General features: G+C 38.6%; 1 protein-coding gene and 1 long non-coding RNA gene across 4 annotated transcripts in view; one reads left to right on the forward strand and one right to left on the reverse strand.

The window, feature by feature from the left end:
* The window catches only part of SPIRE1 (spire type actin nucleation factor 1), a 202,534-nt gene that overhangs the window by 130,813 nt on the left and 50,128 nt on the right, over nt 1-21,593 (reverse strand). The gene's annotated exons all lie outside the window — the stretch shown is intronic.
* Nucleotides 1,253-19,911, forward strand: LOC115528548. Its single transcript, XR_003973291.1, has 2 exons — nt 1,253-1,328; nt 19,427-19,911. It is a non-coding gene; the product is annotated as an uncharacterized LOC115528548 (long non-coding RNA).

The following is a 21,593-nucleotide window of genomic DNA, read 5'->3' on the forward strand; positions in this document are numbered from 1 at the left end:
ACGTGAGTTCTAAATAACTGGGGAGGGCACCTGAGTGACTCAGTCAGTTGGGCATCCAACTTCAGTTCAAGTCAAGAGCTCACGGTTCATGAGTTCAAGCCCCACAATGGACTCTCTGCAGTCAACGCAGAACCCATTTTGGATCCTATGTCTCCCTCACTTTCTGCCCCTCCCCTGCTCATTCTTGTTCTCTCTCTCTCTCTCTCTCTCTCTCTCTCTCTCTCTCTCTCTCTCTCTTCCCCCCACCCCGGAGGAGGAAAGGGGTATGTAGGAACTCTATACTTGCCAACCAATTTTTCTATAAACCTAAAACTGTTCTGAAAGAAATATTCTATTAACTAAAAAAGAGGGAGAGTGTACTTAAAAATACAATGTTGGAAAATGGATGAAAAATGGACCAGAGTAGATATGGGAAGACCAATTAGGAGGCTACTGCAGTAGTGGCCAACTGAGGAATGATGGTTTCTTGGGCCACGGTGATAATAGTGTTTAGACAGAAAATGCAGAGGATCTGAAACAACTTCACAGGTAAATGGATAGGAGAGAGGACTTGGCAATGCATTAAATGTAGGGAAAAGGAATCAAAGTGATCCTTAGGGTTTCTAGCTTGGACTAGTAGAGAAAATGGTACCATTTACTGATATAGAAAATTGGAGGAAAAAGAGATTCAGAGAGAGAGATGGTAAGTTCAGATACCTGTGGGAAACATAATCACAGATGTTAGATCTGCAGCTATGTGGACTGCAGAAGAGTCATGAACTGGGGTCATAAACTGGGATTCCTTGGCAAATCATTGGTCAACAGAGTCATGAGAATATATGAGAGAGCTGAAGGAGTGAAAACACACAAGGGAAGAAGAATCAAACACTTAATGAATGGTCAGAGAATGTGAAATCAAGATATAAGACTGTAAAGGAGCACTAGTAATGGGGAAGGGACAGAAGGATGAATGAATCAAATGATGATATCACAAAAATCTAGAACTTTAAGAAGGAAGACACAGTCATATGTATTGGACGTGGATGAGGAAAGGTCTAGGACACATACCTTGGATTTAGTGAAGCAGAGGTTACTGGTAGCTTTAGCAAGGGCACTCTGGGTAAGTAAACAGTAGTATGTGTACATAGTATGATCAGAAATTGTTATGAAAATAGGGGTGCCTGGCTGGCTTACCTGGAGGAGCATGTGGCTCTTGATCTTGGGGTCATGAGCTCAAGCCCCACACTGGGTGCAGAAATTGCTTAAATAAATAAAATTTAAAGAAAAAAAGAATTTTTTATGAAGACAAAGGGAAATGTGACAGCAGCCAGACATGAAGCAGCGCAGAGGTAAGACTTTATTTATTTTTTTTATTACTTTTCAAGACTACAGAGCCTTAAGTATGTTTCAATGGTGATGAAAAGGAAGAAGAAGGGGGAAAGCTGAAAATAATGAAGAGATCAGAGTTACCGACAGTGACAGAATAATTATTATATGACCTTCCTTGGGCAAATCTGACCTCCAAAAAATATATATTTCCCTAAAATTCAGACATGCTTTTTTTTCTTTGCTTTTATTACATGGCAAAAAAGTCCATTTGCACACATATCAGAATTATTCACTATTATTTCCTGAGCACTTTTAATGTGGATATATAATAAATTCTTAACATGCCATTCTAAGTCTTTTACCTTCTAAGCCCAGTGAACTTTTTCATGCACAGCTCCACACTGTGCATATTATTTCAATCATTTTCATATTGCTGTGTCTTTCTTTATCCACGCCACTCTGCCGATGGCATTTCTCTCTGACAAATCCTACCTATCCTTCAAATCCCAGCTCAGTGTTACCTCCTGTACGAAGTATTCCTATTCACTCCAGAATTGATCATTTCTGCCCTCGTCAACTTTCTTGCTGTTTAACTGACTTTTAGCATAGTACAGGTGACTATTAACTGCACCAAAAACAGCAGAATAATCATCCTTTTCAAATGTAGATGAAAACTAAATACACTTCTAAATAACCCTTAGGTCAGAGAAGAAATCTCAAGGGAAATTCAAGAATATTTTATGATAATGAAAATATATACCCAAATCTGTGGGACACAACTAAAGCAATGCTTAGAAAAAAATTTATTGCTTCAGATGAACAGGCAAACTCCTTGAAAGGCACAACTTACAAAAAGTTGGAAGATCCCAACATTGAAAACTATAATACACTGCTGAAAGAAATTAAAGATCTGGGTAAGTGACAAAATACACTAAGTTCATAGACTGAAGGACTAAATATTGTTAGAATATCAGTTCTCTCCAAATTGGTCAATGCAATCCCAATCAAAAACCCAGCAGAACTTTCAGAGAAATTGACAACCTAATTTAAAAATGTATATGGGATAGCAACACGAATTTTGGAAAAGAACAGCACAGTTGGATGACTGACACTACCTGATTTCGAGACTTACAATAAAGATGCAGTAATCAAGACTGTCTAGGGGGCGCCTGGGTGGATTGGTTGGCTGGTTCGGCTCAGGTCATGATCTTACAGTTCGTGGGTTCGAGCCCCCGCATTGGGCTCTGTGCTGACAGTGCAGAGCCTGGAGCCTGCTTTGGATTCTGTGTTTCCTTCTCTCTCTGCTCCTCCCCCACTTATTCTCTGCCTCTGTCTCTTAAAAATAAATAAACGTTAAAAAAAAATTTTTTTTAAAAAGACTGTCTAGTACTGGTATAAGGGTAGACACGTGGAACAAAGTGTCCTTAATTAATCCTACCCTATACGAGCAATTGATTTTAAACAAAAGTACCAAAGTAGTTCAATGGAGGAAGGATATTTCAACAAATGGTGCTGGAACCACCAGATGACTACAGAAAAAAGTAATATGCCTAGATCTCTACAACATACACAAAAATTATTTTTAAATGTAAATATAAGTATAAAAGTTAAATCTATTACACTCTAGCAAAAAAACATAGGAAAAATCTACATAACACTGGTAGCTTCTCACAGATTTTAAATATTTTCTATATACGTTCTCACGTTGTCAGTGAAAGAGGCAAATATTTGTTATACAGGACATAAAAAACACTAATCACAAGAAGAAAAAATAAATTAGATTTCATCAAAATTAAAAACTTTGCTATTTAAAAGACAATGATAACAAAATGAAAGGGCAAGTCACACACTGGGTAAAAGTATCTATAATATATACGTGTGTGTGTATGTATATATATAACATATATATATGACAAAAGATTTCAATCTAGAATACATTTAAAATTTTAAAACTCAATACTGAGATAAAGAATCCAATAAATAATGGACAAAAGATCTGAACATAAATTTCACAAAAGAAGATATACAAATGGCCGAAAGCACGTGAATAAGGCTCTGTGTCATTAGGGAAATGCACATCAAAATGACCAGATATTTTACATCCTCTAGAATGGCTAAAATTTAAAAAACTGACAATAATAAGGACTGGTGAGGATGTACAACTAGAACTCTCATACATTGCTGGTGTGAATGTGAAATGATACAACCATACTGTAAGTACAGTTTGGCAGTTTCTCATAAAAGTTAAATATACTTTTACCATGTGACCCATCAATTCTACTGCTAGTTATTTACCCAAAAGAAATGAAAATATACATCCAAAAAAGGCTTCATACATAAATACTCGCAGCACCTTTACTTGCAATAGCCAAAAACTGGAAACCACCCAACTGTCAAGCAACAGATGAATGGATATACACTGCAACGGATCTACCCAGTGAACTACTAACCAGCAATAAAAAGGAGCACACTACTTCTCACAGCAACACAAATGAATCTCAAAAACATTGTGCGGAGCAAAACCGTGAACACAGAAGTACATTCTGTATGATTACTTTTACATGAAGTTGGAGCTCAGGGGGAACTGACTACAGAGGGAACTCTCTAGGGTGATGAAATGATTCGGGTGGAACTTATGTGAGTGTACAAATTTGTTAAAAGCCATTGAACTAAACACTTAAAATATCTGCTTTTGTTATATTTAGGTTACACCACAAAGGTGGTTTTTAAAAAGAACTGAATACAGTATTTACACTGTGAAGAGAATAGTGGACCAGCAGTCATGAGATGGAATCTGCTCATTATGCGATGTGTGACCTTGGGCGGGTCACTTATTCTCCACAGATCTAAGACTCTTCAAGAGTAAATTTAAAGAAAAACCAATTAAAGTGCTTTCCAATCCCAACAGCTACAAGAATTAGAAAATTGAAGAATTTGAATACTAAAAGAAAATACATAGGCTATAAATATATGAAGTTTTGCTTATGGAAATGCCATGGTTGAAGAACTACAGAGGTTAACTTGACTTTTTTTCTGTAAGTAGGTTTTTGAGTAAATTGCACTTTAAGAGGAGTAAAGACAAATTACAGCAAGGGCTATCTCTGAAAACCCTAAACATAATAAAGGGAACTTGCCTGCCCTGTTTTGTTGGAACATTCAATTTTGGAACTGGTTCCCAACTTAAACAACAAAAAACTCAGATCTTAAGGACGTTTAGGAGAGGAAAAAACCATACATGCATACATACAAAAAGACAAGGACAATCTGAACAGCTAAGAACAAGACAGGAATTTTCCACCACTAAGAAGGAAAAGCTTTACACACACACACACACACACACACACACACACACACACACGCATGCACACACATACACATACTGAATAAAGCTTATTTTTAAATGACTGGGACTATACCTACAATGAAATACTGTTCAGACTTAAAAAGGAATGATATTCTGCTATATGCTGCAACATGGATAAACCCTAAAAACATGCTAATAAAATAAACCCAACACACAAATACAAATATGGTAATTCCACTTATATGGAATACCTATAATAGGTAAATTCCTAAAAACAGAAAGTAGATTAGAGGTCAGCAGGGTGTTGGAGAAGGTGGAATGGGAGCCATTGCTTAATGAGTACAGAGTTTCCATGTGAGATGAGGAAAAAGTTTGAGAAACAGTGGTGATGGCTGCAAAACACTGTGAAGATGGTGCAACTGAACTGTACACTTAACATAGTTAAAATTTTACGCTATGTGTATTTTATCACAATAAAAAGTCTGATTGGGGCTGCTCAGTTTCTTAGAAAGTGCTATGACTCAGCAATATTCAGAAAGGCCTGATTCCTCATATCTGCAGGGGTTACTCGGGTTTCCAAAAAGAAATAAAGGGACTGATTTATCTACGTTTCTACTGGAAGCATTTCTCTGTTAGAACCACACAAAGCTCTGCTTCACACTACCACTCTGTTTAGAGTGCTGAGTGCGCCTGTAGTTTGCTTGAATCATCAAGGCTTTGAATCTGCCTGTCACCAGCATTTGACACAGCTGACCATATCTTTTTTTTAATCTTCTTCTGATTCCACACTCCTCTAATTTTCTTCCTCTTTGACTCATGACCTTGACAAGAGAAGCTTTGATGGAGTAAGTCTTGGTGGAAACATGAGAAGAGGACATGGAGGCGGTGGTAATGGATAGAAATGTCTCTTTCTGCTTATTTCTGAAATAATATCCTTGAATAGATGTTTGGTACAGATGCAGGGAAGCAGATTGGGTAGTGGGAGAATGTGAAAGTTCTCTTCAGGTTGCGTTTCTTGAGTAAAAAAAAGTACAGCTGCAACTGAGAGTGAGGCGGGAGAAAGGAGAAGGGGGTGTTGGAGGCACGAAGAAACAGAAAGGTTTGAAACAGTTTCCCAGCCATCAAGAAACACTGGTCCATTTAAAACCCCAAATTTATCATGTTCCTCTCTTACTAAAACCCTTCACTATGTCTTTTAAAAACGAAGTACACTACATTAAAGAATTTTCCCATAACTCCTGGCACATATAGAAATGCTTTCTTCAGTTGGAGAGAAAGTTACACCTGGTTTGACAGGGTGTTCACACGATCCCAGCCAAGCCCCTAGGCCTAAGGGGCAGACCACAGTGACTGCTACTGTTATGGAAGGGACAGGTATCTATCACAAATTAGTGTAATGACTGTGAGCTGTAATTTCATTTCATGCACAGCCTCATTTTTATTTTTTTTATTTTTTTTTTTTTATATGAAGTTTATTGACAAATTGGTTTCCATACAACACCCAGTGCTCATCCCAAAAGGTGCCCTCCTCAATACCCATCACCCACCCGCCCCTCCCTCCCACCCCCCATCAACCCTCAGTTTGTTCTCAGTTTTTAACAGTCTCTTATGCTTTGGCTCTCTCCCACTCTAACGTCCTTTTTTTTTTTTTTTTTTTTTTTTTTTCCTTCCCCTCCCCCATGGGTTCCTGTTAAGTTTCTCAGGATCCACATAAGAGTGAAACCATATGGTATCTGTCTTTCTCTGTATGGCTTATTTCACTTAGCATCACACTCTCCAGTTCCATCCACGTTGCTACAAAAGGCCATATTTCATTTTTTCTCATTGCCACGTAGTATTCCATTGTGTATATAAACCACAATTTCTTTATCCATTCATCAGTTGATGGACATTTAGGCTCTTTCCATAATTTGGCTATTGTTGAGAGTGCTGCTATGAACATTGGGGTACAAGTGCCCCTATGCATCAGTACTCCTGTATCCCTTGGATAAATTCCTAGCAGTGCTATTGCTGGGTCATAGGGTAGGTCTATTTTTAATTTTCTGAGGAACCTCCACACTGCTTTCCAGAGCGGCTGCACCAATTTGCATTCCCACCAACAGTGCAAGAGGGTTCCCGTTTCTCCACATCCTCTCCAGCATCTATAGTCTCCTGATTTGTTCATTTTGGCCACTCTGACTGGCGTGAGGTGATACCTGAGTGTGGTTTTGATTTGTATTTCCCTGATAAGGAGCGACGCTGAACATCTTTTCATGTGCCTGTTGGCCATCTGGATGTCTTCTTTAGAGAAGTGTCTATTCATGTTTTCTGCCCATTTCTTCACTGGGTTATTTGTTTTTCGGGTGTGGAGTTTGGTGAGCTCTTTATAGATTTTAGATACTAGCCCTTTGTCCGATATGTCATTTGCAAATATCTTTTCCCATTCCGTTGGTTGCCTTTTAGTTTTGTTGGTTGTTTCCTTTGCTGTGCAGAAGCTTTTTATCTTCATAAGGTCCCAGTAATTCACTTTTGCTTTTAATTCCCTTGCCTTTGGGGATGTGTCAAGTAAGAGATTGCTACGGCTGAGGTCAGAGAGGTCTTTTCCTGCTTTCTCCTCTAAGGTTCTGATGGTTTCCTGTCTCACATTTAGGTCCTTTATCCATTTTGAGTTTATTTTTGTAAATGGTGTGAGAAAGTGGTCTAGTTTCAACCTTCTGCATGTTGCTGTCCAGTTCTCCCAGCACCATTTGTTAAAGAACAGCCTCATTTTTAATTAAAACTGGACAAAAAGCAATGAGGACAGCGTCAATCCACAACTATACCACATGTGAGATGCTACAAATATTTGTCAATTACCAAATAAAAAACAAGGGGATGCAAAAAAAAAAGGGAGGGGTTCACCTGGGTGGCTCAGTTGGTTAAGTGTCTGACCTCAGCTCTGGTCATGATCTTGTGGTTTGTGAGTTCAAGGCCCATTTCAGGAGGTTCTGTACTGACAGCTCAGAGCCTGGAGCCTGCTTCCCATTCTGTGTCTCCCTTTCTCTCTGCTCCTCCCCTGCTCATGCTCTATCTCTCTCAAAAACAAACATAAAAAAAACAAGGGTATGCAAGTGAAATCTGTAATAATGATATTCATATTAATAAAAGCATCCTGATTATCATAGAATAAGGCTTATTTATGCTTATTTCCTGATAGCATATGTTGATTGCTTCACTTACATTAAATTCAAAGTGAAGGTCTACAAAACAAATCAAGTCTTTATTTTTTCAATTAAAAATTAGAACATGGGCTCTTGGGTGACTCAGTCAGTTGAGCATCCAACTCTTGGTTTCAGTTCGGGTCATATCTCATTTACAGTTTTGTGAGTTCAAGCCCTGTGTGTTGTTCTATGCTGGCAGCATGGAGACTGCCTGTGATTCTCTCTGCCCCTCTCCTGCTTGCACGGTCTCTGTCTCTCTCAAAATAAATAAGCTTTAAAAAATTAGAAAAACATTTTTCCTTATAACAGGGTAATTTCCTAAGCCATTTACATAACTAATTTTATTAAAAACAAGATTATAAAATGGAGTTAATGGCCCAAATGAGCATCAACTGATGAATAGGAAAACAAAACGTGATATAGCCATACAGTAGCTTATTCAGCCGTTAAAAGAAATTTAGTACTGATACATGCTCCATAAATGAACCTTGAAAGCATTATACCACCAGCCACAGTAGGAATATACTATATAGTTCTATCTCTATGAAATGTCCAGAACTGGCAAATCTTATAGAGGAGTATATTACTTGTCACCAAGGGCAGAGACATTGAAGGAAATGAGGTATAACTGCTAATGGGTATAAAAATTCTTTCTAGAGTAAAGAAAATATTCTAAAATTGATTGTGGTGATGACTGCACAACTCTGTGAATAAACTAAAACCACTTTAAATAGACAAATTATATGCTATGTGAATTGTATCTTAATAAAGCTATAACAAATATACATATTGGTGGCTCAGTTAAGCATCCAGCTCTTAGTTTCGTCTCAGGTCATGATCTCACAGTTTGTGGGATGGAGCCTGGCATCAAGCTCTGCACTGAGAGTGTGGAGCCTGCCTAGGGCTCTCTCTTTCTCCCTCCCTCCCTCTCTCTCTCTCTCTCTCTCTCTCTCTCTCTCTCCCTTTGCCCCTCCCCTGCTTGCACCCTCTGTTTCTCTCAAAATAAACAAACATTTAATACACACACACACACACACACACACACACGCACGCACACACACACACTAACGAATATTATATGCAAATCTTTGTCTTGAAAAGCAGCAACATTGTATGATCGGGGATTTAGTCAGATCTGAATAAACTGACAGGAATATGCTAGTGTACTTTATATGTGTTCTGAGGCACACTAAAATCTGAGACATGGTGAGCCACAGGAAGAACTGCAAACTCCTCGGTGCACACAAGGCCCCTTATGACCTGGGCTCTGCGTGCCACTCTAGCTTCATCCCCTACCATTCTGTGTCCCAGACATGATCTAACTATTTTACAGTGTTCATGCCTCTGTGTCTTTGCTGATGTCATTCCTTCTATGCAGACCACTGCGCAACTTAACAATACACACACACACACACACACACACACACACACACACACACACACACACAATCTTCTATTTATATTCAGTTAAACGTGGTATTTGGGAGTGCCTAAAAGACACGAACACTTAAAAATTTTAACTGTTTCATGTATGTTGCACAACAAAGGGACCAAGTCCTATTATAAGCATCAGCTGATATAGTTTATGTGAAAGTACTATATAAATGTAAGATGCTATAACTGCTATTATCAAGATAGATCCAGGGGCACCTGGCTGGCTTAGTCGGTGGAGCATGCCACTTTTGATCTCAGGGTTGTGAGTTCAAGCCCCATGTTGGGTGCAGAGGTTACTTAAAAATAAATAGTCTGGAAAAGACACAGGATAAAGAAAATGGAGACTTTTCTGAGGGAAAAAACTTCACTTTTCTTATTTCCAGATAATTCTTCCATTTATCCTGAAAGATAAAGTTTGTTTCATTAGGTCTCTCTGCTGTGCCTAGCACAACACCTTGCACATGGCAGGTAATCTGTAAATGCCTGCTGAACTACTAACACTTCACTGAGTTTCCCAGCTAAGTAATGAAAGAAAAGGATTTGAGAATAACCCACAAGTGTGACCAGGAATCCCTGAGAATCGAGGAAGATGTCCCATGTCATCAAAAAGCACAAAATAATCATGACATTTAAGTCGATGATCCTATGTTAGTCATTTCCACAGAAAGTTGTCAAACTACTTATTTAAAATATTATTAATATAGTACTTTGAACTACAGTCACTTTTATCTAAGTTGCTTAATGCACTTGATTAGCAACCATTAATTAAGTTTCCATACTGCACAAAGTATAATTTCCATTTTGAAAACAGGAAAACCAAAGCACTGAAGACAAACAACCAAGATTAAAAGGTGAAAATAAAAAATTAAGCAGCCATGCTTTTTTTTGTACTCTATTCTGATTAAATCTGAAATTACCATCCCCACTGATATTTTTCCTTAACTCTATATAGTGAATCAAAATTCATTATGAGAGACTAATGCTCTAAATGCTTAGTTTCAAATACAGACAAGGAACTTGATGAACTACTTTTTCAATCATAGGTTTCATTAATAGTTGTCTGCAACCCCAAAAGGTTCACATTCCCATGAAGTTTGCTCCTTGAAGGTAAATGAATATCCTAACTCCACAGATGAATCAACTCAAATAAAACAGCATCATGAGTACAATACAACAAACCAAAATCAAAATTGGGTCCTTTGTGTCCCAGTCAACTTTATACACCATAAATCATGATAAATGTTGACTAAGAGAATCAGTATCTTACAAATAGGAAAAAGCCTAAGATCTCCAGTCCAACCACTCAATCTATGCATTAGTCCCCTTTGGCTATATGTTTCCAATGATTGATTTTATTGATGTAAGGGCACAGAGGCATGTTCAGCCAAATGATTTCCTATAGAGCACATGAAAAGGATGTAGGAAAGCTTAAAGAACTATTTAAGAAAAACGAAAATTTTACCACTGCTCTTTGGTGTTACTCAAATGGTGATGACCAGCTATCCTCCAGCTTAACTTGGTTTGTTTCCTTGTTTTAGGGAAACTGTGGCCCACCTCAATGAAGCAGATCAACAGATTACCCAATGATCAATTTTTCTCTTCACAGTTAACTGTATCAAGAGTCACAAATTGTCTTGAAGTAGAAAAGCTGTCTCAAAGAGGAAAAGTCTCAGTCCAAATTATTGCAAATCTAGCTGATAATCATATTATCTGGGGGATTGTCTGTTTCTTAATATATGTATCCAGGCTCCAAATCAAACCTATCAAATCAAAATCTCTGAAGTATGTCCCAGGTATCAGTGTATTTGAAAGCTACGTAGGTAATTATTAGGATCACCTATCCATTCATTGATTCATTCATTAAATCTTCACTGAGCACCTATGTACCAGGTACCACATCTAGGGGTGCAGTGGTGAGGTAAACAGGCATGGTCTGGACCCTGCCCTCATGGAACTTAGTACAAGAATCAGAGAGAGAGAATGAATATCCAGGTGGGGACTGCAACTGGAGAGTGCAGCTCCTAAAAAAGGGACAGCAGCTTTACTTTTCCAGTTGAATGTTTCCATGTAGAAATGCATGATGAGGGGCAGCTGGGTGGCTCAGTCAGCTGAGTGCCCAGTTCTTGATTTTGGCTCAAGTCATGATCTCACAGTTTGTGTGATCCAGCCCCGCATTGGGCTCTCCACCGACAACGCAGAGCCTGCTTGGGATTCTCTCTCTCCCTTTTCTCTGCCCTTCCCTTGCTCATGTTCGTTCGTTCTCTCTCTCTCTCTCTCTCTCTCTCTCTCTCTTTCTCTCTCTCTCTCTCTCTCTCTCAATAAATAAATAAATAAATAAATAAATAAATAAATAAAGTTAGGGAAAAAAAGGAATGCATGATAATATTGCCATATGTGATTTTTCAAAAAGGCAAGAAAAAGAGGGGTGGGACCTAAAACAAAATATGACATATAGATAACACACAAAAAAAGAAATGTCTCCAAATATACCAGAAATTATAATAAATGTAAACAGGAAATGCATGTCTATTAGAAGACAAACTCTTAAATGAGATTTAAAAAAGAGAGATAATCTAGCAACATACTGTTCACCATAAATACACCTAAAACAACATCTAAAACAAAAAGAATGGAAATATACATGCCGGAAAACGCACGTCAGAAAAAAGCCAGAAAGATGTAAATTAATATCCAAAGAAAAGAGAATTTAAGGAAAGCAGTATTTAAAATGGTAAAAAGGGACATTTCAAAAAAATAATTATGAACTTGCCTGCCACCAAACAATACCACTTCAAAACATAACCTCAAATATTTTAATTTTAGATTTCACTTTGTAATTAAGACAAAGTGAAAATGATAAATCCTTAGTCACAATAGGAAATTTTTAAAATCTCCTTCAGAAACTTATTAAACAGATAAAAAATAAAATTATGATGAATATGATGAACAAGCCAAATGGAAAACATACATATACACACACACATGCCTGCATATGACACACTGGAATAGTAAAACATTTCACCCTGCAAAGAATATGCATAATTTTTCATTAGAAAAAGAAAAGTTAGAGAAACTAAGTAACCAAGAAACTTCAAGAGAGGAACAGCAGAGAAATGAACAGCTAGGGTCCCATCAGACAGTTGGCTTTGTGTGATGGCAGCAATTCAATTGTCATAGGGAAATAATTCAAACAACTCGTTCCTTTGCTGAAAGTTATTCATCTCTTCTACACATTTAAAAATACAGGAAAGACTAGAAATTTAATAAAGCACTTAAATTACCAAAAACATAAAAATCCTTCTTCACAACTCAGTTATTTTGCCACCATAATCTTAAAACATTAAGCCCTAGGGGCACCTGGGTGGCTCAGTTGCTTAAGCATCCGACTTCAGCTCAGGTCATGATCTCATGGTTCATGGGTTCGAGCCCCACATGGGCTCTGTGCTGACAGCTCAGAGCCTGGATCCTGCTTCGGATTCTGTGTCTCCCTCTCTCTCTGCCCCTCCCCTGTTCACACTGTCTCTCTCTGTCTCTCAAAAATAAATAAATGTGAAAACAAAAACAAAAACAAAAACATTAAGCCCTAAAGCATAAACTGTTATTCCCACAAATAATTTGGTTAGACTCATCTCCACATTCATGCCTTTGCCCATAAGGTTCACAAGAACCTTATGAAGAAGGTACAATTATTGTCCCCATTTTATAGATGAGGCACAGACATATGTGAGGCAACCTTTCCAAGATTACACATCATATGATTAATGGAGCCAGGATGTGAATTCAGGAAGCAGACTTCAAAGACTACTTCTTTAACCCAATATGATATTGCCTTTCCCCTATGCAGAGACATCACATTACTTCCAGTTGTACATTAAAATTTATTAGAAATGACAGCTAACATTTACTGAGCATGAACTATTTGTCAGTGACCATATCAAGCATTTCACATGTATGGGTATCATTAAATTCTCATGATAATTCTATCATTAGGTATTATTCTTACCCTACTTGCTTCTGATAAAGAAACTGAAGCACAGAGAGGTTAAGTAATTTGCTCCAAGTCACACAGCCTGAAAGTCACATGAACAGGCAGAGCCACTAAAAAGAAAGTACCACCTAAGCCTGTGGCAGTCATGGAGTGGTAAGGATTATCACGTATAAAATAAGATTCCAAGAGATGATGTGACAAAGTGGGAAGTGTATGGATTGGCACAAGCAGACCTAAATCTTGATTCCAATTCTCCCACCTAGTACCTTTGAGCTCTCAAGAAAAAACTTAATCTCTCTGGCTTCAGGTACCCAGTCTATAATAAGGCAATGCTACAGTGGTTCCAACATTGTTTTTGTTGTTGTTGTTTTTTTTAAATTTTTTTTTTAACGTTTTTATTTATTTTTGGGACAGAGAGAGACAGAGCATGAACGGGGGAGGGGCAGAGAGAGAGGGAGACACAGAATCGGAACAGGCTCCAGGCTCTGAGCCATCAGCCCAGAGCCTGACGCGGGGCTCGAACCCACGGACCGCGACATCGTGACCTGGCTGAAGTCGGACGCCTAACCGACTGCGCCACCCAGGCGCCCCTTGTTGTTGTTGTTTTTAAGAGAGAGAATGAGTGTGAGCAGGGCAGAGGTGCAGAAGTAGAGAGAGAGAATCTTAAGCAGAATCCACGCTCAGCATGGAGCTTGACATGGAGCTCGATCCCACAATCCTGGGATTATGACCTGGGCCAAAATCAAGAGTCAGACACTCAACCGACTGAGCAAGCAAGACACCCTATAATTTCAAATTCTAAATTTTAGTGCTGATAAGGCAGCCAAGGCAACTGAATAAAAATAAAGTTGGATAGGGGTTCCTGGGTGGCTCAGTTGGTTGGGCATCCAACTTCAGCTCGGGTCATGATCTCACAGCTCGTGGGTTCAAACCTCGCTTCAGGCTCTATACTGACAGCTCAGAGCCTAGAGCCTACTTCAGATTCTGTGTCTCCCTCTCTCTCTGCCCTTCTCTCCTGCTCTCACGCTGTCTTTCTCTCTCTCTCAAAAATAAATAAACATTAAAAAAATAATAAAATTGGATCAACAGGCCCAGGAAATTATTCTAATAGAATCTTCTATCAGAGCAGTTCTCAACATCTGATTCAAAGAACAGCTGCTTCACTGTGATGCCGGTTAAAAGTCAAAGTCCCAAGCTATTCCCAGGCCTGATGCTGACTGGGAATTTATAGGGAAGGATCTGGGACTGCATATGGTAACAAATCCTTAAGTGACCCTATACACTTTGCATTTGAGAAGTGCTGCTCTAACATGCGCTAGATTGGAGTCCACTGACTTAGGGAGAATCCAGCTCAGTGTATTGAAGTCAGGAATTAAGTCTTTAAATTGCTTAATTTAAAAAAATTAACAGCTTTCTTAAGATCTAATCACATACCATATAATTCACCCGCTTAAAGTATACAATTTGGTGGGTTTTAGTATGCTCAGGGTGTTATGCAACCGTGACCACAGCTGTAGAACATTTTCATCACCCCAAAAGAAACTCCATACCCATCTGCAGTCTCTCTCCATTTTTCCCCAATCCTATCCTTTCTCCCTCTTGTAGACAACCATTAATCTACTTTCTGTCTCTATAGATTTACCTATTCTGGATGTTTCAAATAAATGGAATCATACAAGATGTGATCTTTTGTGACTGGCTTCTATCACTTAGCAAGCCTTATTACATGCTGCATCTATGCTACAGCATATATCAGTACATCATTTCTTCTTATTGCCAAATAATGTTACATAGTGGGAATGTACATTTTATTCATTTATTCATTACTTGATGGATATTTGTTTCTAAAACTGCCTAATTTTAACAGAGAAAATAGAAGATTAGATTAAAATTTTTTGCATTAAGATTTTTGCCAGGTAGGGGTGCCTGGCTGGCTCAGTCAGAGGAGCGTGTGGCATTTGATCTCGATGTCATGAGTTCAAGCCCCACATTGGGTGTAGAGATTACTTACTTACATATATACATACATACATAAACAAACCTAAAAAAAAAGATTTTTCCAGGTAAATATTTGCACATACACAACCTGTTCACTACAGTAAATCTTACTACAACGTAAGAAATGTACTACTTACGGTTAACAGCATACTTTTACATTATTTACTGATACTAAAACAAATAGGCTACCAAAACGTGAATATGATCATCACATGTTTAACAGTGGAGACTTTTATTTCTAAACCAAATCCTGTTTCTTTCAAAACCAGTTGTTAAATCGTGACTCTGCCCCCAGAAGGTTATGGCTTCTGTACTGGAAAATTACCGACATCACTTTCCAGTTCACAATTGCTCTCCTTGTTTCACTTTTTTTTAACCTCTGTGGACTTGCTCCAATCTACTTCACAGACCTTATTTCTTTCTACTCCCTTTCTTACTTGTCTAGTGCTGACCTACTAATTGTCTTTATAGGCAAATCTGTCAGCTTGTGAAAGCACTTCTATTCAAAACTCTGGAAAACTACACTGATTTTCCTGAGTATTCTTTTTTTTTTTTTAAACTTCAGAGTTCCTTTACTAAGCTCTCAATTTAATACTTAATCCCTGTTTCAATTTAAATTTCTTTTCCCTCCTTAGACTGGGTCAAAGTTTTCTTTTAATACTTGACAAGTTCCAAGGCACAAACACCTTTCCCCTGGACTCAGTGTGGTCTGGACCACACCTATTTTGGTCACTGTTGTATTCCCAAAACCCAGCAGAGAGCATGGGTACTTATTCACATGCTATTCATATTCCTGTTGAAAGACTGAATAAAAAGAGGCACTTGGGTGGCTCAGTCAGTTAAGCAGCGACTTCAGCTCAAGTCATGATCTCACGATTCGTGGGTTCAAGCCCTGTGTTGGACTCTGTGCTGACAGCTTAGAGCCTGAGCCTGTTTCCCATTGTTTCTCCTTCTCTCTCTGCCCCTTCCCCTGCTAGGACTCTGTCTCTCCCTCTCTCTAATAAATAAATAAATAAATATTTTTTAAAAAAGACTGAATAAAGGAAAATACAGCTTAAAGTAGATTTTTACAGTAATAGCTAAGATCTGTTGAGCTTACTTATGTGGGCAGGGCTTGTGCCAATAAATATCTTCACACATTATCTACTTAATTCTCATCACAGTACTATTTTTTTAATTTGAGAGTGTGAGAGTAAGCACGAATTGGGGGGTGGGGGTTGGAGAGAGAGACAGAGAGAGAGAGAATGAATTCTAAGCAGGCTCCACAATCAGCACAGAGCCTGATGCGGGGCTCAATCCCACAACCCAGGTACCATGACCTGAGCTGAAATCAAGAGTTGGATGCCCAACTAACTGAGCCACCCAGGTACCCCTTGTCACAGTACTATTAAATAGACATTATGCATATTACCCTCTCTCCATTCTAAAGAAGAAACTGAGATTAAGTAAAATGATTAAAGATTAATTAGCAAGGGAGACAGAGCTCAAACTCTGGTCTGCCTCAAAGCCTATGGACATAACCAAATGAACAGCTCTATTCACACTGAGTCAAAGGCAACAGAGGGAAAGCCGGAAACAGAAAGTTTGGAAGCAGGGACACTTGTGACCACAGACCACACCACTAGGATGGCAGGCCAAGGGAAGAGGTCCAAAAGCAGCTTAACCCTCTGGGGTTTCCAGTAAAGAAGGCAGGCACCCTCTATCTACAACCTTCCTCCAAACCCACACAAAGGCACAGCGTAAAAGGCACCCAAACTGCCAGTACACATAAAATGTTCCCCTCGGCTCCTCCCCTCCCACCCTGTTGCTAGCAAAGTTGCTCTTATGTAAAACTAGCTCATTCTGAATGGTCCACACCCCATTATTTCTGAAGTAAAAAGCTTCTGTGCTAAACTGAAAAAACAAGCAGAAAAGCACAACCTGAGAAGAGTCAGGCCAAGGACAGTCACTAACCAACTGCCAGTTCCTTCTGGTTCTAATCCAGTCACAGCCACCATCTCAGTGCTCATTTTTATCTATGTCAAAACAGGGAAGCAGAGAACAAGTTTTTAAGCATTAAATTACAGAGAGTAATATAATGCAACAATGATATTAATTTATCAAAATAAGTACTTTCCCACTGTCCATATACAATTTGTCTTCATAAAGCAAATACATGTTGATAAATAACACAGATTTATACTTTTTAAAGGTTTAAATACATAATAAATACACTCTCAGGACTAGCTGGGCTATGAGGATATTTTAATCTTGCCTCTTTCAGTAACATCTTTCCTACATAGCAACTGAAATGCCATTCTAAAAGTTATCTCCTAATTTCTGAACAGGTTACATTCTGAAGTTCCCTTTCAGGGTGGTCTGACAACTGGAAATGATTTTTTTCGTAAAAAAGCTATAAAATGTTCCAATTGTAGGCCACAATAGACTATTTACATTGTAAATACAGTACAAAAGTGGTTTTGAGTCCCACACTCACCCTATAACCCTCTGAGCCCCAAGAGGGGAGAAGGGCGCACCAGCAACATAGAGGTCTTGAGCTAGCTATGAAAAGCAGCAATGAGAAAAGAAAGACATGAGGACTCCTGAGGAAGCCATTCTCAACACAGGCAGGCAGGGGCAGGCAGGAGCACTGCAGTTTCCTTGGCCAAACAGGGTAGCGGGGCACCCTTTCTCGAGTGAAGGACCTCTGATATGTGTAAGTTATTGTTTGTAGTTTGTGAAATGGGTTTTGTAACTCTCATGATTTCTTCCACCTAAATATAAATTCACTGGAAAATACTTAGCCAAAATAATATCTATAAACATACGTAACAGTGATACAGCAGTGAACCAAACAGACAAAAGTCCCTGTCTACCACAAAAGCCCCTGTCCTAGAAGAGGGAGACAGACAATAAACAAGATTAATAAATAAATTACAATATATCAGAAGGTGCTATGTACCATGGAGGAAAATAAAGTGTGAAGTGCTGGGGGTAGCAGTGGCAGCAGTGTGCAATTTTAAATCAATCAAAGTAGATACTTACATCAGATAGTTGCACAGGAGTAACTGGAAGGAGGTGAGAGGGCAGGTGTGTAAATATCTGGGGACAGTGTTTGAAGCAGGTGGGACAGCCAGTGCAAAGGCCCTAAGGAAGGAGTGTGCCTGGAATGTTCTGTCAACAGTAAGGTGGCCAAAGTGTCTGAAGAAAAGTAAGAGAGACAGCATGAAATGAGAAGTACTGGAGCACCAGATCACACAGGACTTTGCTGACTATTGTAAGGACTCTGACTTTACTCTGAGGGAGATGGTAGCCACTGAAGGTTGTGAATAGAGGGGTAACAATGACATGACTTATGGCTAAACATGAACGCTCTGTCTCTTGACTGAGCACAGACTCTGGTGAAGTAAGAGCAGCAGGAAGGAGTGCTGGTGAGGACTGGCCAGTTCCTAATTATAGTTTGATTAGCAAATGCGAACCCACATTTGCTAACTCTCTGTTAGCAAACCCAACTTTGCTAACAGACTGATGGTTAAGTATTAGAAATCAAAGAGGGCTCCGAGGTTTCTGTCTTGATTAGACATGGAAGACTTTAAGAATAGCAGTTTTGGGGCGCCTGGGTGGCTCAGTCGGTTAAGCGGCCGACTTCGGCTCAGGTCATGATCTCGCGGTCTGTGAGTTCGAGCCCCGCGTCGGGCTCTGTGCTGACAGCTCAGAGCATGGAGCTTGTTTCGGATTCTGTGTCTCCCTCTCTCTGACCCTCCCCCGTTCATGCTCTGTCTCTCTCCATCTCAAAACTCAATAAAAAAACGTTAAAAAAAAAAAAAAAAGAATAGCAGTTTGTGGGGCGGGGTGCATCAGGAATTCAGTTTTAGGCAGATTCAGTTTGAAATGCCCATTAGGTATCTCAGAGGACCAGTAAATTGGCAGGCAACTTCAGGGGAGCAGTACAGGTTACAGATATCAAGCTGTAAGTCGTCAGCACAGAGATGATATTTAAAACAATGAGGTCAGATGAGATCACTGTCCTAGATTCAAGAGCTTCAGTAGAGAAAAGAATTCACCAGGATTTCCTTTTTCTAAGATAATGAAGAACTGCCAGCAATTTGAAGTTACTTACTGAAGATACGCTTGAAGGGCTCTTTAAATGTGTGATAGGAACAATCTGTTAAACTAACCATAACATTTTAGAAAAATGAATAATCCCATTTTTCATCCACGTATGTCTTCTTTCAGGAACAACATTCTTTTTGATGTCTGGTCATCAGAAAAATCCGATCATTTCTTTCATTCTGAAAGTGAGTTTAAAGATCATCTGATCCAATCGTTTTGTTGTACAGAAAGGAAGATGAAGGCAAAGAGAGGTTAAACCACCTGCCTAAATCCACACAACTCATCCATAGCAGACCACAATACTGGTCTCCAAACCCAGCCTCCCTTCCACTCTACTGCCATGGCTTTTTCTGATGGAGAAGTTCCAGCTGGTCTTCCTACAAAACAGTGGTCCCCAGCCTGTCTCTACCTTCACACACCTGGTCCTCATCCACTCTCACCACAGGTGGAGATAACTGCTGATGCAGGGAGAGGGCTAAGCAGCTGAAAAAGCACCTCAGGAGATTCTACCACACCTACTCTCACCCCGAAGTGTGTCCAAGAGGGAATCGCTGCTGTAAGGCGTTAAGACCAACAAAGAAGGAAAAGGAAAAAAAAAAAAAAAAAAAGGAATTGTCACTTAATGACTATACAGACAGCTATGGAGATTTCATTTCCACTATCTTATTTTTCTGTCACTATTAGGTTCTCTGATTCCTATCTAAGGATTTGTGGAATGGTTACTCTTCTCTTTACCTGATCAAAGCCCAATTACTATGAGCCATCAGCTACCAAAAACAAAACAAAACAAACAACAAAAAAACCCCAAAAAACAAAAAAAGAAAGACATTAGCTTCATGTATAGTTTTAAATCAATTTAAACCATAATTACAAAACTCTCGTAAGAGTTAATGACTAGGGACTGGGAAGGAGAGTAAAAAAAAAAAAAAGCGTTAATAATTATTACTTAAAATGGGCTTAAAATATAAACAGAAAATATCATCTTTTAACTAAAATCTGCTTAGAAAGCAAATTATCTACTTAGAAAAGTTAAGACCACATAATGAGAATTATTATCACTTAACTATCAATAAAGACTAATATAGTAAATAAAAGATCAATTCATTTGATAATGCAAAATACTAAAAATTAGTCAAAGTTTAACAATATGAAATAATAGTTTTTTTCTTTCTTTTTTCTTTTTATTCCAGTATAGTTAACAAACAGTGCTGTATTAGTTTCAGGTGTACAATATAGTGATTCAACAATATGAAATAATAGCTTTGAAAGTATTTTGCATACTATAAAGCACCTTACAAATAAAAGATTATTTATTATGCTTATCTAATAAATAAAAAACATGAGATTGTTAAAGATCACCACTTAATGATACACACTGGAAAGTGGGAGATGCTTCATGCATTCATTCATTCAAAAAAATATTTACTAAGTTCCTGTTATACACCAGCACTACACTTAGAGCTGGAAAATACAACGGGAAATAAGACATAGTTTCTTTCCTGAAGAAGTTTATAGTCTACTGAGAGATGCACACTTAAGAAAGCATGCAATTAAAACACAGAAGACTGAGTGCTTCTAGGAATAAGGACAAACTACTACCTATGAAGCACACTGGAGGGGCAACTAATCCAGTTTTGGAAAACATCCAAGAAGAAGGAATGGCTAAACTTAGGTCTGAAAAAGTGTGTATTAGCTAGACAAAGAGGGAAGTATGTTATAAGCAGGAGGAATGCGATGGCAAATGTGTGGAACTTAAAGAGATGATGAAGTTTTCAAAGCCTTAACAGTGAATCAATAATAAAGAATAGGAGGGGAAAACAGATGATGCCAGAGAAGTATGATCAAATGTACTGTATTAAATGAATCAATATATAGCTTTAATACTGAGCAATGAAGGATCAGTTAAATTATAGTATATCCATACAATAAAAATACTACGAAACCATAAAAAATGATGCTTAAATATTTGGTAACATGGAAAATGTTCATTAAAACAATATGTATTGAGCATCATTATTGCACTGAGCTAATTAGGTGATAAAATTAGGTTACAAACCCCCCAGTGTCCATCAAGAGATAAACGGATAAGGGGGCACCTGGGTGGCTCAGTCAGTTAAGTGTCCAACTCTTGATGTCAGCTCAGGTCATGATGTCATGATTTGTGAGATCAAGCTCCATGTCAGGCTCTCTGCTGACAGTGCAGAGACTGCTTGAGACTGTTTCTCTCTTTGTCCCTCCCCTGCTCGCTCTCTCTCTCTCTCTCTCTCAAAAATAAACAAATATGTAAAAA

This window comes from Lynx canadensis, chromosome D3 (assembly GCF_007474595.2).
Source record: "Lynx canadensis isolate LIC74 chromosome D3, mLynCan4.pri.v2, whole genome shotgun sequence".
Classification (NCBI taxonomy): domain Eukaryota; kingdom Metazoa; phylum Chordata; class Mammalia; order Carnivora; family Felidae; genus Lynx; species Lynx canadensis.